Genomic DNA, 14,838 nt, shown 5'->3' with positions numbered 1-14,838 from the left:
TTTTTCACCTGGCTTATTTTTAAAAACTGGGAAATAAAGTGCCTGTATCTTGTAAAACTTCATTTGTCTCCCTTGTTCACAGAAGTTCATTCACGTTCAACAGGAAAGGCAAAGTATACTTGAGTGATTGCTGTCAGATATGGCTCCAGCTTCATATACATAGAAAGAAGGGAGTGGGATGGCATCAACTCCATCCATCTTGTTGGACTTGTTTTAAGTAAAAGTTTTCTGATTTGTTTGTGTTTTTTTGAACCATACTATTTAGTAAAATAAATATAATGAATGTTGTGTACAAAAATATTTAAATTATTATTTGATTTATTCTGATGATATAATCAACACATGGCCATGAAAGAATATTATGAAAAGTTGGAAGAAAGTAAAAACTATCCATAGTACTGTGATACAGTTACAAGGACTTAATGTTTTGTATCATTCTGATTTTTTCAGCAACTGTATACATATATTTTACTGAGCTGAGATCAATTGTGACTAGTTTTGAATCTTGTGCTTTTGCTTTGTAAAATGTTATCTGCTTTGATAATCAGTTCATCTTATCCAATGGAGTCAGCATATTAGCTATCACTTTTTATTGCTGTGAGGGAGTCTTAACATACTCACACCTTCAGTATTTTCTAGGAGTGAAAAAAAGGCCAGAAAACCAGGATGGCAGCAGAGTAGGAGGATCCTAGGCTTGTCTCCTCCCATGAACACAACTAGATAACTATCAGATCATGCTAAATAACTCAGAAATCAGCCTGACCACTGACAGAACAAACTTCACAACTAAAGGTGTTAGGCAGTTAGTTAGGCATGAGTAAGGAGGAACAAAGGCCAGATTCTGGTCACACACTGGGAGCCACCCCCCGCCCCCACCAGGGTTAACAGCCACTCCCTCAGAGCCACTTCTAAGGGCTAACAGAACAGGAAAGGGGTAGCCACAGAGCTAGATCAAAAGCCACAGGGGACTCCCAAGAACTGAGCATGTGAACAAAAGATGCCACTTGCCCTTAAGGTCACAGCAAAAGCTCATTAGAAATTCATAAATATACAATACATAAAAACATATGATATATCATGGGTAGGTGCATGTACAGAAGCCAAAATGTTATACAACTGATAGCTGTCAATCAAAGATGTCAATAGAAGCCAAATATACATGTATACAAAGCTGGCTTAAAAAGATACAGCTAGAGCTTCTCCGTCCCATTGCCAGTCATGCTCAGGCATTTACCCATTTTTGCTCTTGAAAGTGTACCATACTTATCTCCTCAATAAATTCTGGTCTCAGGTCTCCAATTCTTTGATGCATCATGGTCAAGAACCAAGTGACTTGGTGACAAAGGGAGAGAAAAGGCAACATTGAAGAAGGAGTGCATACATAACTGGCTTTTCTAACATAAAGAAGCAGCCAGAGGTTTAGACAAAATGCAAAGATGGAAGTGAAAGAACAAGATAAGGCCATGGCCAGAGATCTAAGTGAAACAGATATAAGTAACATGCCTGATGGAGAATTTAAAGCAACAATCATAAGAATGCTTACTGAGCTTGAGAGAAGAATAGAAGACATCAGGGAGACCATTAGCACAGAGATAAAAGAGTTAAAAAAGAATCAACCAGAGGAGAATAATGCAATAAATGAGATTGGAAAGAGGCTTAATGCAATGACAGGAGGCTAGAGGAAGGAGACCTAGAGGAATTAGTGACCTAGAAGATGAAATAATAGAAATTAATGAAGCTAAACAAAAGAGAGAAAGAAGAACTATGCAACAGGAGGACAGACTTATGGAACTCAGTGACTCCACCACATGTAAAAACTTTCATATTACAGGAGTCCCAGAAGAATAAGAAAAGAGAAAAGGGGGCAGAAAGTTTATTTAAAGAAATAATAGCTGAAAACTTCCCTAATCTGGGGAAGGAAACACATCAAGATACAGGAGGCACAGAGAACTCCCATTAAAATCAACAACAGCAGACTAACACCAAGACATATTATAATCAAATTTGAAAAATATAGGGGCACCTGGGTGGCTTGGTCAATTAAGTTTCTGACTCTTGATTTTGGCTCAGGTAATGATCTCGTGGTTTGTGAGTTCAAATCCCGCAGTGGGCTCCGTGCTGAGAGCACAGAGCCTACTTATAATTCTCTTTCTCTCCATGCCACCCGCCCCCCACACATGCTTTTTCTATCTCAAAATAAATTAATAAATATTTTAAAAATGTAAAAAAATAAATTTGCAAAATATACTAATAAACAAAAAATCTTAAAAGCAGCAAGACAAAAGAGGTCCCTAACTTACAAGGGAAGACCCATAAGGCTAGCTGCAGATCTCTCCACAGAAAGTTGGCAAGACAGAGGGGAGTGGCATCATTTATTCAAAGTGCTGAATGGGAAATATATGCACCCAAGAATACTCTATCCAGCAAGGCTATTATTCAGAACAGAAGGAGAGATAAAGAGTTTCCCAAACAAAAATTAAAGGAGTTCATGATTACTAAACCAGCTTTGCAAGAAATATTAAAGGGGACTCTTTGCATGCAAAGGAGAGACCAAAAGTGATAAGAAAGAAAGTATCCGAGAAAATTTCCAGCAACAATGACAAAACAAGTAATAAAATGGCAAGAAATACATATTTACCAATAATTACTCTGAATGTAAATGACTAAACATTCTAATCAAAAGATATAGGCTATCAGAATGGATTAAAAAAAACCAAGACCCATGTATATGCTGTCTATAAGATAATTCTTTTAGACCTAAAGACATCTGCAGATTGAAAGTGAGGGGATGGAGAAATATTTATCACACAAACGGATGTCAAAAGAAAGCCAGAGTATCAATACTTATATCACACAAACTAGACTTGAAAACGATTGTAACAAGAGATGCAGAAGGGCACAATATGATAATAAAGGGGTCTACCTGACAAAAAGATATAATAATTGTAACTCTATGTACTCAATATGGGAGCACCCAAATATATAAAACAATTAATAACAAACATAAAGTAACTCATTGATAATAACATAATGATAGTAGGGGATTTTAACACCCCACTTACATCAATAGACAGATCAGCTAAATAGAAAATCAACAAGGAAACAATAGCTTTGAATGACATACTGAACTAGAAGGACTTAACAGATATTTTCAAAACATTCCATCCTAACAGCAGAATACACATTTCAAGTGCATGTTGGACATTATCCAGAATAGATCACATATTAGGTCACAAAACAGCCCTCAACAAATACAAAAAGACTGAAATCATACCATGCACCTTTTCTGATGACAATGCTGTGAAATCAGAAGTCAACCACAGGAAAAATTCAGAAAGACCACAAATACATGGAAGTTAAACAACATGCTACTGAACAATGAATGGATCAACCAGGAAATCATGAAAACAAATTGAATCAAGAACATAATAGTACAAAACCTTTGGGATGCAACAAAAGTTGTCCTAGGAGGGGAGTATATAGCCATATAGGCCTACCTCAAGAAGTAAGAAAAATCTCAAATAAACAACCTAACTCTACACCTAAAGGAGCTACACAAAGAACAACAAATGAAGCCTAAAGCCAGTGGAAGGAAGGAAATAATAGGGACAAGAGAAGAAATAAATGATGTAGAAACTAAAATATACAATAGAACGGATCAATGAAAGTAGGAGCTGTTTCTTTGAAAAAAAAAATAAAATTGATAAACCTCTGGACAGACTTACCAAAAAGTAAAGAGAAAGGACCCTTGATTTTAGCTCAGGTCATCGTCTCATGGTTGTGAAATCGAGTTCCACATCAGGCTCTGCACCGAGCATGAAGCCTGCTTAGGATTCTCTCCCTCCTTCTCCTCTAGCCCTCTCCTGCTTGCATGCTCTCTCTCTCTTTCTCTTTTTCCCTCTCTCAAAAAATGAAAATGAATTTTAAAAAATTAAGAAAATAATAATAATTTTAAAAGGGAAAAGAAAAGAAAAGCAGAGGCATCACAAATCTGGACTTCAAGTTATATTACAATGCTATTGTGATCAAAACAGTATGGCACTGGCATAAAAACAGACACATAGATCAATAAAACAGCATAGAAAACTCATAAATGAGTTTTATGGTCAATCAACCTCTGGCAAAGCAGGAAAGAATTTCTAATGGGAACAAATTGTGTTGGGAAAACTGGGCAGCTACATGCAAAAGAATGAAACTGGGCCACTTTTTTACACCATACACAAAAATAAATTCAAAATGGATTAAAGACCTAAGTGTGAGACCTAAAACCATAAAAATCCTAGAAGAGAACAGAGGGAGTAACTTCTTTGACATTGGCTGTTGCAACTTTTTTCTCACTATGTCTCCTGAGGCAAGGAAGACAAAAGTAAAAATAAACTATTGGGACTTCATCAAAATAAACATCTTCTGCACAGTGAAGGAAATGGTCAACAAAACTCAAAGGCAACCTACAGAGTGGGAGAAGATATTTGCAAGTGACATACCTGTAAAGGGTTAATATCCAAAATATATAAAGAACTTATACAACTCAATACCACAAAAATGAACAATCCAATTAAAATATAGACAGAAGGCATGAATAGACATTTTTCCAAAGAAGGCATACAGATGGCTGACAAACACATGAAAAGATGATCAACATCACTCATCAGGGAAATACAAATCCAAAGTACAATGAGGTAGCACCTCACACCCATCAGAACGGCCAAAATTAACAACACAAGAAAAACCAGGTGTTGGCGAGGATGTGGTAAAAGGTGAACCCTCCTGCAGTGTTGACAGGAATGCAAACTGGTGCAGCCACTGTGGAAAATAGTATAGAGGTTCCTCAGAAAGTTAAAAACAGAACTACCCTATGGTCCAGCAATTGCACCCTATTAGGTATTTACCCAAAGAATACAAAAACAATAATCCAAAGGGATACATTCACCCTGATGTTTTATAGCAGCATTATCTACAATAGTCAAAGTATGGAAACAGCCCAAGAATACATTGACTGATGAATGGATAAAGAAGAGGTTTTATAGACAGATAGATAGATACACACATACATACATACATACATACACACATACATAGATAATGGAATATTACTCAGCCATAAAAAAGAAAGAAATCTTGCCATTTGGAAAGACATGGTTGGAGCTAAAGAGTTATTATGCTAAATGAAATAAGTCTGTCAGAGAAAGATAAATACCATATGATTTCATTCATATGTGGAATTTAAGAAACAAAACCAATGATCATAGAGGAAAAAAGGAGAGAGGCAAACCAAGAAAAGGACTCTTAACTATAGAGAAGAAACTAATGGTTACCAGAGGGTAGGTAGATTGGGTATGGGTTATATAAATGATTGGAATTAAGGAGTACACTTGTGAAGAGCTCCAGGTATTACATGAAGTGTTGAATCACTGTATTTGACAGCTGAAACTAATATTACACTGTATGGTAACTAACTGGAATTTAAATAAAAACCTAAGAAATAAAGAAAAGCTTACCCAAGAAAATGTAACATTTCCCATATTATAGATGTGGCCTCAGAAAAAAATAAGTCTCAGGTTTAACTGTGATTGCTAGGGTACAGGCAATATTTCCACTGCTTTGTAAATTTGCATTAGTAGAGCATTTAATTTCATTATAATTATTTAGAACCTGAAGCATGGGGATGTGAAAGTTTAAAATAAGATTTGTTCTAATTGTTTCATTTAGGAAATATTAAATTTACCAAATATTGAAATAATGCAATTGGCAATGTAACTGGAAGTTCAATATACTATTAATTAAACACCTCATTAATTTTGGCTTACATTTTAATTGTTCAATAATCAATTATAGACATAAATGAAACTGATAACATTTTACCTATTTTCATAATAATGACCAAACAATCATAAAACTATTCTGGCATCATATCTTCCTAACTATCTTGTTACTACTCAAATTTTACCCAAAAGCCCTAGTTTCTGGGATGAATACTGGAAGATCTGTACATCTAAAACAATGCTTTTCTTTTCAATATAATAATAGTTTTATAGCTGTGTGCCATATTTCCTCACAGCCTTAAAACTATTCAAGAGTATTGGGTAGGTATAAGTTGGATCATAGAGCCTTTGCAGCTACAGTAAAAAATTTGGATTTTCCTAGAAGTAATGGGAAGCCACTGACATAAGTAGCATTGATTTAATATAGTAATGATAATTTGAAACACTTTAAAGCTTTGTTCAAGTTTTAAATGAATAAATTTGTGAAGTTTCAAAAAATTTTTACACCTACTATCTCATTTTATCTTCACAGTCACAGTAGGAAATAAGCAAGTATTCTCATTTGTGATTAACTCATAGATTTACTTATTTAAGTATGGAAAATGTGCTATCAATATGAAGATTCCCCACATTTCAATGTCAAAACTTTCTCTTTTTTGGAGGGTTGGATGAGTTAGCAATGTTGGATTTTCTGAGAGGCTATACTTTTTTTTTTTAAATCACAAATTTCCCCTTCTTATTTCAAAAACAAATAAAAAAAGGTAAACCATTAAGTAGAAGGCTTATGCAGTGAGTTAAAGCTGTTGCTCAAAATGGGTAGTACATTTTGGGATACCTGGGTGGCTCAGTTGGTTAAGCATCTGACTCATGATTTCAGCTCAGGTCATGATGTCACAGTCATGGGATTGAGCCCCATATCAAGCTCTGTTCTGATGGTGAGGAATCTGATTGGGATTCTTTCTCTCCCTCTCTCTCTGCCCCTCCCCTGTTCTCTCTCTCTCAAAATAAATAAACATTTTAAAAAATGGGTAGTACATCTTAATGACAGGTGCTAATCTCATTAATATTCTGTACTACTACAGAAAAGCACAGCATAGAGATATAGTAATAAAAGATACAAGCTGTAATTATAGTACTTCAGTAAACTATGGAACATAAGAGTTCGCAGATGGGAAGAGAAGAGACAATGCAGTTGAAGGGATCAGGGCAGAAGTAGTACAAAGGTGGGGGCTGAAGAATGAGACTCTCATATGTAAAAGAGCCAAAGTAGAGACTGGAAAATATCCTAGAATGGCGGCTAGTTCTTACCAGATACCAAAAGAACTACATGCATATACGTATACATACAATACAGTTCATTTTACCAAGTCTAGTTTTCAAAGAGGCTTTTATAATTAAAATTTATCCTCCAACCTCCACATACTTTAAAAGAAACAAAACAAGTTTACAGTTCTAAAGCCATACTTAAGGGTGTTGTGGGTTAAAAATTGTATGTATACTAATTCACAGTACATACAGATGTCCCCCTATATTTGAACCATTGTAAAAACTGAGCTGTATAACATGATTTTATAATATCTTAGAGGATTTTTAATCTTTTGATATCCATGTGCAACTTCTATTCACATTAAAACAGATTTGTGCTCACCAATAGATGGAGCTATACATATATAGGCAATATTGAATTTGAAGAATAACACAAAACGCTTTTTTTTTGTGCCATGGCACTCAAGAAAGTTGAACTGATGTTTGCACAATGCATAACAATCACTTGATCCACATACACAAAAAAAGCAGCTGCTTTATAGGCTTAATCATGCTACATAATGCTGAGGATAGAACATGATAAATACCATGGCCAATTGAAACTGCATAAGCAATTTTAGCAAGTACAATGTAAGACATACAGCATCACTCAATGCCAACTATTTTCACAAGTAATGGTGAGAGGTGCTAACCCAGGGCATAATGGAAAGAGCACCATGGGGGAATTCATTCAGATATTGGTCCTCTCATCCTTTGTTCCTCTGACTACAGCCCTCACTCCATGCTTGTGCTTTGAGTGGGGATTTAGTTAGATGAAATTCTCTCAGATTACAGTGGGAATTGTTTTGTTAAAAGCCTGGTAGCCAATTGAAAATACTACTTTCTCCAACCCCTCCCCAACAATCTTCCTTTTGAATGACCATCAGTTGTTTCACAAGATAAAATACATTTATATTGTGTAAAGTTGTTTACCTGGCAGTTAGCCAGGAAATATTATTTATATTACTTTAATTACCAAAATCATAAAATAAAATGCATATGCAATAAAAAAAGATTATGCAACAAATACTTATTTTCAAATTGCCTTGGTATTGTTTATGGAATGGTTTGGCCTAAAGCAATTATTAAAACCAAATTTGAATGCTATTATAAATAGGTATAAGCGTTCCTTACATAACCCATATTTATATTATCAATAAAAGCTGAGACTTAAAGCTTGCAGTAATAACTTTGTGGAGGAAGCAGGACAAATTTATTATCTGTGATCCCTTCTTTATCTCTCCCTATTACATCTGGGATAACTCTGTAGTACTTAGGTTATATGACTAAATCTTATTAGTGGAGGGTTTTTCTATTTTAAGCACATATCTGGCATTTAAAAATCCCAAAGTAAAAAATTAACATAGAAAATATCAGGGAATTAAGCAAATTAAGAGATACTGTCAATAGCATGCAGTGCTGTCAAAGGACGAATAACCCCAGTTAAATAGTGTCAGGAATGAGTAGATTTTTGAAAAGTAGATACTAAAGTAAGAGAGACAGTTAATGTCAAAGCATAAAAGATATTTAAAGCACAATAGCTATTATATTGAGCCATCAGTCCTTTGATTATTATTTTATCATTTGTACAGTTGACACAGCTGGGTACAAATAGCAGTAAAAATCTATGAGGTTTTTAAATTATAAGCTTGCACCAGTGCTAATCACGAAGCATAACCAGTGCAAGTATAATTAAGATTAATTTCCAAATTAATGCATTCATATGTTTCAAAATTAGCTTCTTTAGGAAAATAAAAATGATAAAAAGTGTCAATGATATATAATCTTTTCAAAGCAGGCTTATTTCTTTTTATTTTAAAACTTTATTTTTCCTTCCATGAATGCTTAAGAAGAAGGTAGTCCATAATATAAATTATTCATGCGAAGTCTGTTTCAATTAGGCAAAGAAGAGTCATAAACATGAGAAAAAAGAATTTTTTAACTTTGTTACTTTAGAAGGAGAAACATTTATACCACAACAAAATATTAGTTCCCTTGTTCTTCTGATGCAGAATCCTGACATTATTAAAGGAGTTAGAAGAGTAGAACCCTTTGGCGTACATATTAAATTTCTTGCTTGAATAATGAAGATGTAGTTCTGTGCAATCTAAAATTAATTTAAAGCTAGTGAAAAGAAGTAATATTGTACTATCTCTTTTTGTTCTCTCCTATTCAAATTTAACAAGTGGTGGCCACTTTCAGGAGGACAGCATGCACAAAAGATTCAAATTAGATGTGAAAGTTGAATAAGCCAAGTTTGCTTTCTTCTATTATTTGAGATTTAACTAATTTGTTCAATAACCTATTTTGGGGGAAGTTACCATCCTCACTTTGGCAGCACATACACTAAAACTGGAAAAATACAGAGAAGACTAACAGGGCCCCTGCACAAGGATGACACACAAATTCGACAAACTTATTTTCTTCTCAGTAAAACTTAGAGTTCTATAGAATGAACTTCAAAAGCAGTGACCATTTCATAAAGTGTGCTATTCAGATTGAAAACAAATAAGATGGGAAATGAAAGTGGAAGAATCACATAAAAGAAATGTGTTACGGGAAGGGGACTAAACAAGGCAACCTTCAGCAAAGTCCTTTCACTCTCTGTTCCAAATGCAAGTCAAATAAGACCTTTTTTCATGTGAAGCGATGTAGTCCTATGACCAAAGTATCATGAAAAATGTACCAGTGGCTTGTTCTCATTTTAGCTGCATTTTTGACATCTTATGGCCTGTAGAGATACTCTTTGTATCACATACACAAGTAACAAATGCACTGTGTGTCATCTTTAAAGATCATATTACTGGACTGTATTCATACAGCCCTTTTTTGGGGGATTGTTTTCCTGATAGGAACGATTGATTTGTAATTATTTATTTATACTCTCTTGTCCACTCCTCATTATTCCTACAAGCTGCAGAGTCAACCATAGTGAAATAAGTTAACAAAGAAACAATGCACTTTAGAAAACATGATGGAAACATTCACATCATTTAGAGAAAAATCCCGGAAATAAAAGAGCTCGGGTCTACCTTAAAGCAGGAACTTCCCTGCAGAGAGAAATGGGAAGAAACAAAGGCACATGCTACTGCAGCTGCATTATTTCTGAAGTAGGACACTCAGAAAAGGCCACAAGCTATTCATGTTTCTAGAAACATTACGTTAATTCCTCTGCAAATGATTTAGCAGCTTAGTGGAAAGAAGTAGCACATGGAGGAAAAAAAAAAACACATCATGAAATAAGAGCATTGCACAGAAATTTGCTTAAACTAATATTAGAAAGAAAATATTTCAGAAATTGTTGCCTCTAATAATCTCATACCCTAAGGCTAGAATAAAAGATCATAGCTAATTGGTACAAAAGCAGGTTTGGTCACACAGGAAGTAAAATTCTGTGATTAATCCTACCCAACCACCGTTCTTTCTACCTTCAATTATGCCAGGACATGTACCACCTGTTATAGAACCAGAAAAGAAGCTGAAAGAAGCCATACTTCAATATCCAGCTTTGGGGCACCTGGGTGGCTCAGTCGTTGAGCTTCTGACTTCAGCTCAGGTCATGATCTCACAGTTTGTGAGTTAGAGCCCTATCTCAGGCTTGCTGCTGTCAGCACAGAACCAGCTTTGGATCTTCTGTGCCCCTCTCTCTCTGCCCTTCCCCTGCTTACACTCTCTCTCAAAAATAAATAAATCTTTGAAAGAAAAAAAAAAAAACGAGGTTCTTTCCCACTTTAACAAAACTTGCCATATTTAACTTTTATAGTCAAATCATCTAGGAAAACAAAACCTATTTGATTGTCACGAATTGAATTTAAGTCATTTAAAAAGTTATCTATAATGCATAATAAAAATGCTTTCACAAGACTTGATTAAAAATCATGATTGATAAAAGATGCTATTTTCTAAGGGCTATGCTTTGGTTTAAATAAACAGATAAATTCACACAGAGTCACTTTTACTGGAGTTAGCCTCCAAGTTAAACAAAAAGTGAATGAACAGTTTCATGTTTTCAAAACATTAGAGAAAAATTAGCATATCAATGCAAGACAAGTATTTTTTAAAAATATTTTGGTGTACATGTCTTAAGAATAAAGATTTCTCCTTAGAGTGGAACGTAATTAAAACCTATTTCAGTAAAATCTAGTATATTATTTGAATGAATTTGGAGAGATAAAAAAGTTTTTAAAGTACTAAACCTGCCAAACTACCCTACTTATTGAAGTATCCAACTCTCCTCTTTATTGAACATGTTTATACCTGTCAAGCTGTAATTAATTATCCATTGTGGTCTGAGGAATCTTTATGAAAAGGTATTTTTCTCTTTAGGGTTTTTTTTTTTTTTCAGAGTATATACTTTCTGAGAGCCAAAAAAAAAAACAAAACATGTAGTCATTTCACAACTGTCTATACTAACTGATGAAATAATTTATAGCTATACAAAAGGTTTACCATTTGTTTGACGCCTTACTCACTACCAGGAGCACTTATAAATTCTAGCAGTGATGATATCATAATTCCAAAAAGTCTAGGAACCAAGAGTCCATCTAGGAACTTTTCTTGGTCCCTTTGAAATGTCCTTCAATGACCCCTCGCTGACATCAAGACCTAAACAATTTTGCATAAAGTAAGAGAGGATTTATTTGGAACAGTTAAGTATTGTCAGTCCTCTTTGTTTTCCCACAAGAGACAGAATGCTCAGACTTAAGTAAGACAGACTTCAAATAATGCTGACACAATTATATTTCCTCATTTTTTCTACCAGTTTTTATTCCCCATAATTAATGTGTGGAATATCAGATTGGGGCAATGGTGGTGGGAAACAAAGATAAAACACAATTTTTTTGAAGCAACAGAAGGGAAGTAAGGAAAGTGGTGTACAAAAGGTCCGCAGACCACAAAGCACAGTAACTAGGAAAAAAAGTTAAGAAACTGGAAGCATAAGGATAATCTATAATGCATAGAATCTGTGTGGGCAGCATTCAACTTGACCATAAATATTTTTTCAGTGCTTTTCATCTTCCTCTGCCAGGAAGTTCTAAATGAACCATGTAAGTGATCAGTACTATTTGTGGCAAGGGAAAAATAATATTCAAATTGCAAGATGTGATGTTTTTCTTCCCATTTGTCTTTTTTAATTTAATTTAATTTAATTTAATTTTATTTTATTTTTTTAAAGATAAAGAACACATGTGAAGGGGGGAGAGGGGCAGAAGGGGACAGAGAGAATCTTAAGCAGGCTTCATGCTCAGCATGGAACTCAATGTGGGGCTTGATACCATGACCCTGGGAGTCTAAGTGAAGCTGAAATCAAGATTTGGACACTTAACCAACTGAACCACCCAGGTGCTCCCCCAATTTATCTTTTCTAATCTGATCCCACTAGAATTAAACATTGAAAACATCCACTAATAATTTCCTAGAAACTTATTATGGTGGTTATTTCTAAATTTATTTTCTATATTGGATTATTATCTCAGTCACTAAAGATGGTCATCCTCTTGGTGCCTTCATGTTGTGGGTTTTTATGACTATTAACTGAACTTGTTTTAATGTTCTCTATAAGTGCATGAGAGTTCATTTAAATTTGGACCATAAAATGAAAACTATATATTAGAAAAATTCTTTCAAGAGAACTTTTTCTTTTCAATTCCAGCATGTTTCTTTGATTCCATCTATCTGTTGATGACAATAAAATGAAATCCACAATTATGTACAAAACATAGTCAATTTTCATTATCTCTGCCACTTATAGTAGTACTGATATAGGCAACTGAAATGATGTCACAAATATAACTAAAATAAACATTGGGTTATCCACATGAAATCAAACTGCTTATCCCTCTTGATACAAACTCCCCTTCATAGGTTGCTCCAAATATTTAAAGATCATCAGTTCATTAACAAACATGATAGACATGTACACCCTTGATCAATAGTGATATGGCTGTTAAAAATATAAGTTATTATAAATTTGCAATAAAGATGAAATCCATACATAATAGTATTAACTTTCTAAACAAAAATATGAAAATGATATCCTTGTTTTTGTGTTTTTTTCATTTCTTTGTGTCTGGGACATACATTGACTTTCTGAAACCACTGCAAAGTAGTGAATAATGTATGAAAAAAAAATCCCTGTTCATTGCCCACAGAGTACTGTCTTGCCTGCTGTATACTGCATCTATGTGAGACAAACAATAGAACAGACCAATAACCCTAGAAATCTCAAGCTAAAACCTTCCCAAGTGGAAAGGGAAAATATTACCCTGGATTCTAGTAGTCCCTCAAATAAACAGTTCAAATCCTTAAAATACTCATATATACTAGATAAAAACCCTTAAACTTCAGAAAGATCTGTTCTGAGTAAATCTGTGAGAAAGCTGGGAAAGCTATTATTTACTTACTGCTATGCTAAAGAGACACTAACTCCTGTCTACTTCTCCTGTTCTATAGAGCATATTTGCAGATTAATGAGAAGATACATAAAACTTAAACAAAACGTTCTATTTTTCCTATATTTCCTCTGGTAGTATTAAGAATTTTGTCCTTTAAGCATTAGGAGTAAAACAAATTGTGACTTGAAAATGACAAAAAGGTGGCATTCAAATGTAAGCACGAGGGACGTAAGAGTAATGACATATAATAATATTTTGTTTTTTATACAAACTCAGAATTTTTCTTTACTTGTCAAGCCTAAACATTACTAGTAGAAAGGTCATATGAAGGTAACATAGCCAGGACATTTAAGTTTGCCCATAAAATAAACTCAGCTTTAATGGAATTCCATTTACAGTGATGTAGAATGAAATTTCTATTTCTTTCATCCCAAAAATTTCAAACTTCAGAGATAGATTCAGGTATAATATATTGAAAGGATTTAATGTAGATTTCTAATCTTTTTTGATAATTGTGAAGTTTTCAACAAATAGTTATCAAGAGCATATATTATACTGAGTAATGTGCCAGGTGGTAAAAATACATCATAATCTTTTAATAGTGAAACACAGTTATAAGCCTTGTAGTATCTTAACACTTTGCATCATCTATATCTTTAAGAGGGTAGACTTTGAGTGTAACCTTACATGGTTTTCTGGAATAGGTGAAACACTATATTAGGTTCAAGATCTCTGGGCCCATGTTTTTGCAAATGCAAACAATACCAATGGGTAATACAAAAAAACCCTTGAATCTCAAAAGAGTCCTATGGAGTTTAAGATACTCAGTGCTCTTTTCCTTCCTTCTTTTACCTTCTATTCCTCTCATTTTAAAGGACACAAGGAAAGGAACTACCAGGAGTAAGATTCAAATTAAATCTGAAGGTGTCAGGTCTAAAATGAGTCTCTTGTAGACAGAAAATAGATGGGTCTTGTTTTTTTATCCATTCTGATACCCTATGTCTTTTGGTTGAAGCATTTAGTTCATTTACATTCAGTATTATTATAGAAAGATATGGGTTTAGAGTCATTGTGATATCTGTAGGTTTCATGCTTGTAGTGATGTCTCTGGTACTTTATGGTCCTTGCAACATTTCACTCACAGAATCCCCCTTAGGATCTCTTGTTGGACTGGTTTAGTGGTGATGAATTCCTTCAGTTTTTGTTTGTTTGGGAAGACCTTTATCTCTCCTATTCTGAATGACAGACTTGCTGGATAAAGGATTCTCGGCTGCATATTTTTTCTGTTCACCACATTGAAGATTTCCTGCCATTCCTTTCTGGCCTGCCAAGTTTCAGTAGATAGGTCTGCCACTAGTCTTACCTGTCTCCCTTTA

General features: G+C 34.3%; 1 protein-coding gene and 1 non-coding gene across 5 annotated transcripts in view; one reads left to right on the top strand and one right to left on the bottom strand.

The window, feature by feature from the left end:
- Positions 1–14,838, bottom strand: part of DIAPH2 (diaphanous related formin 2) — a 974,644-nt gene that overhangs the window by 178,043 nt on the left and 781,763 nt on the right. The window lies entirely within an intron of this gene.
- On the top strand, positions 9,390–9,496 carry LOC125932427 (U6 spliceosomal RNA). Its single transcript, XR_007460599.1, has one exon. It is a non-coding gene; the product is annotated as a U6 spliceosomal RNA (small nuclear RNA).

Source organism: Panthera uncia, chromosome X (genome assembly GCF_023721935.1).
Source record: "Panthera uncia isolate 11264 chromosome X, Puncia_PCG_1.0, whole genome shotgun sequence".
NCBI lineage: Eukaryota > Metazoa > Chordata > Mammalia > Carnivora > Felidae > Panthera > Panthera uncia.
The sequence above is the reverse complement of the archived record's forward strand: the minus strand, read 5'-3'. Positions and strand labels throughout refer to the sequence as shown.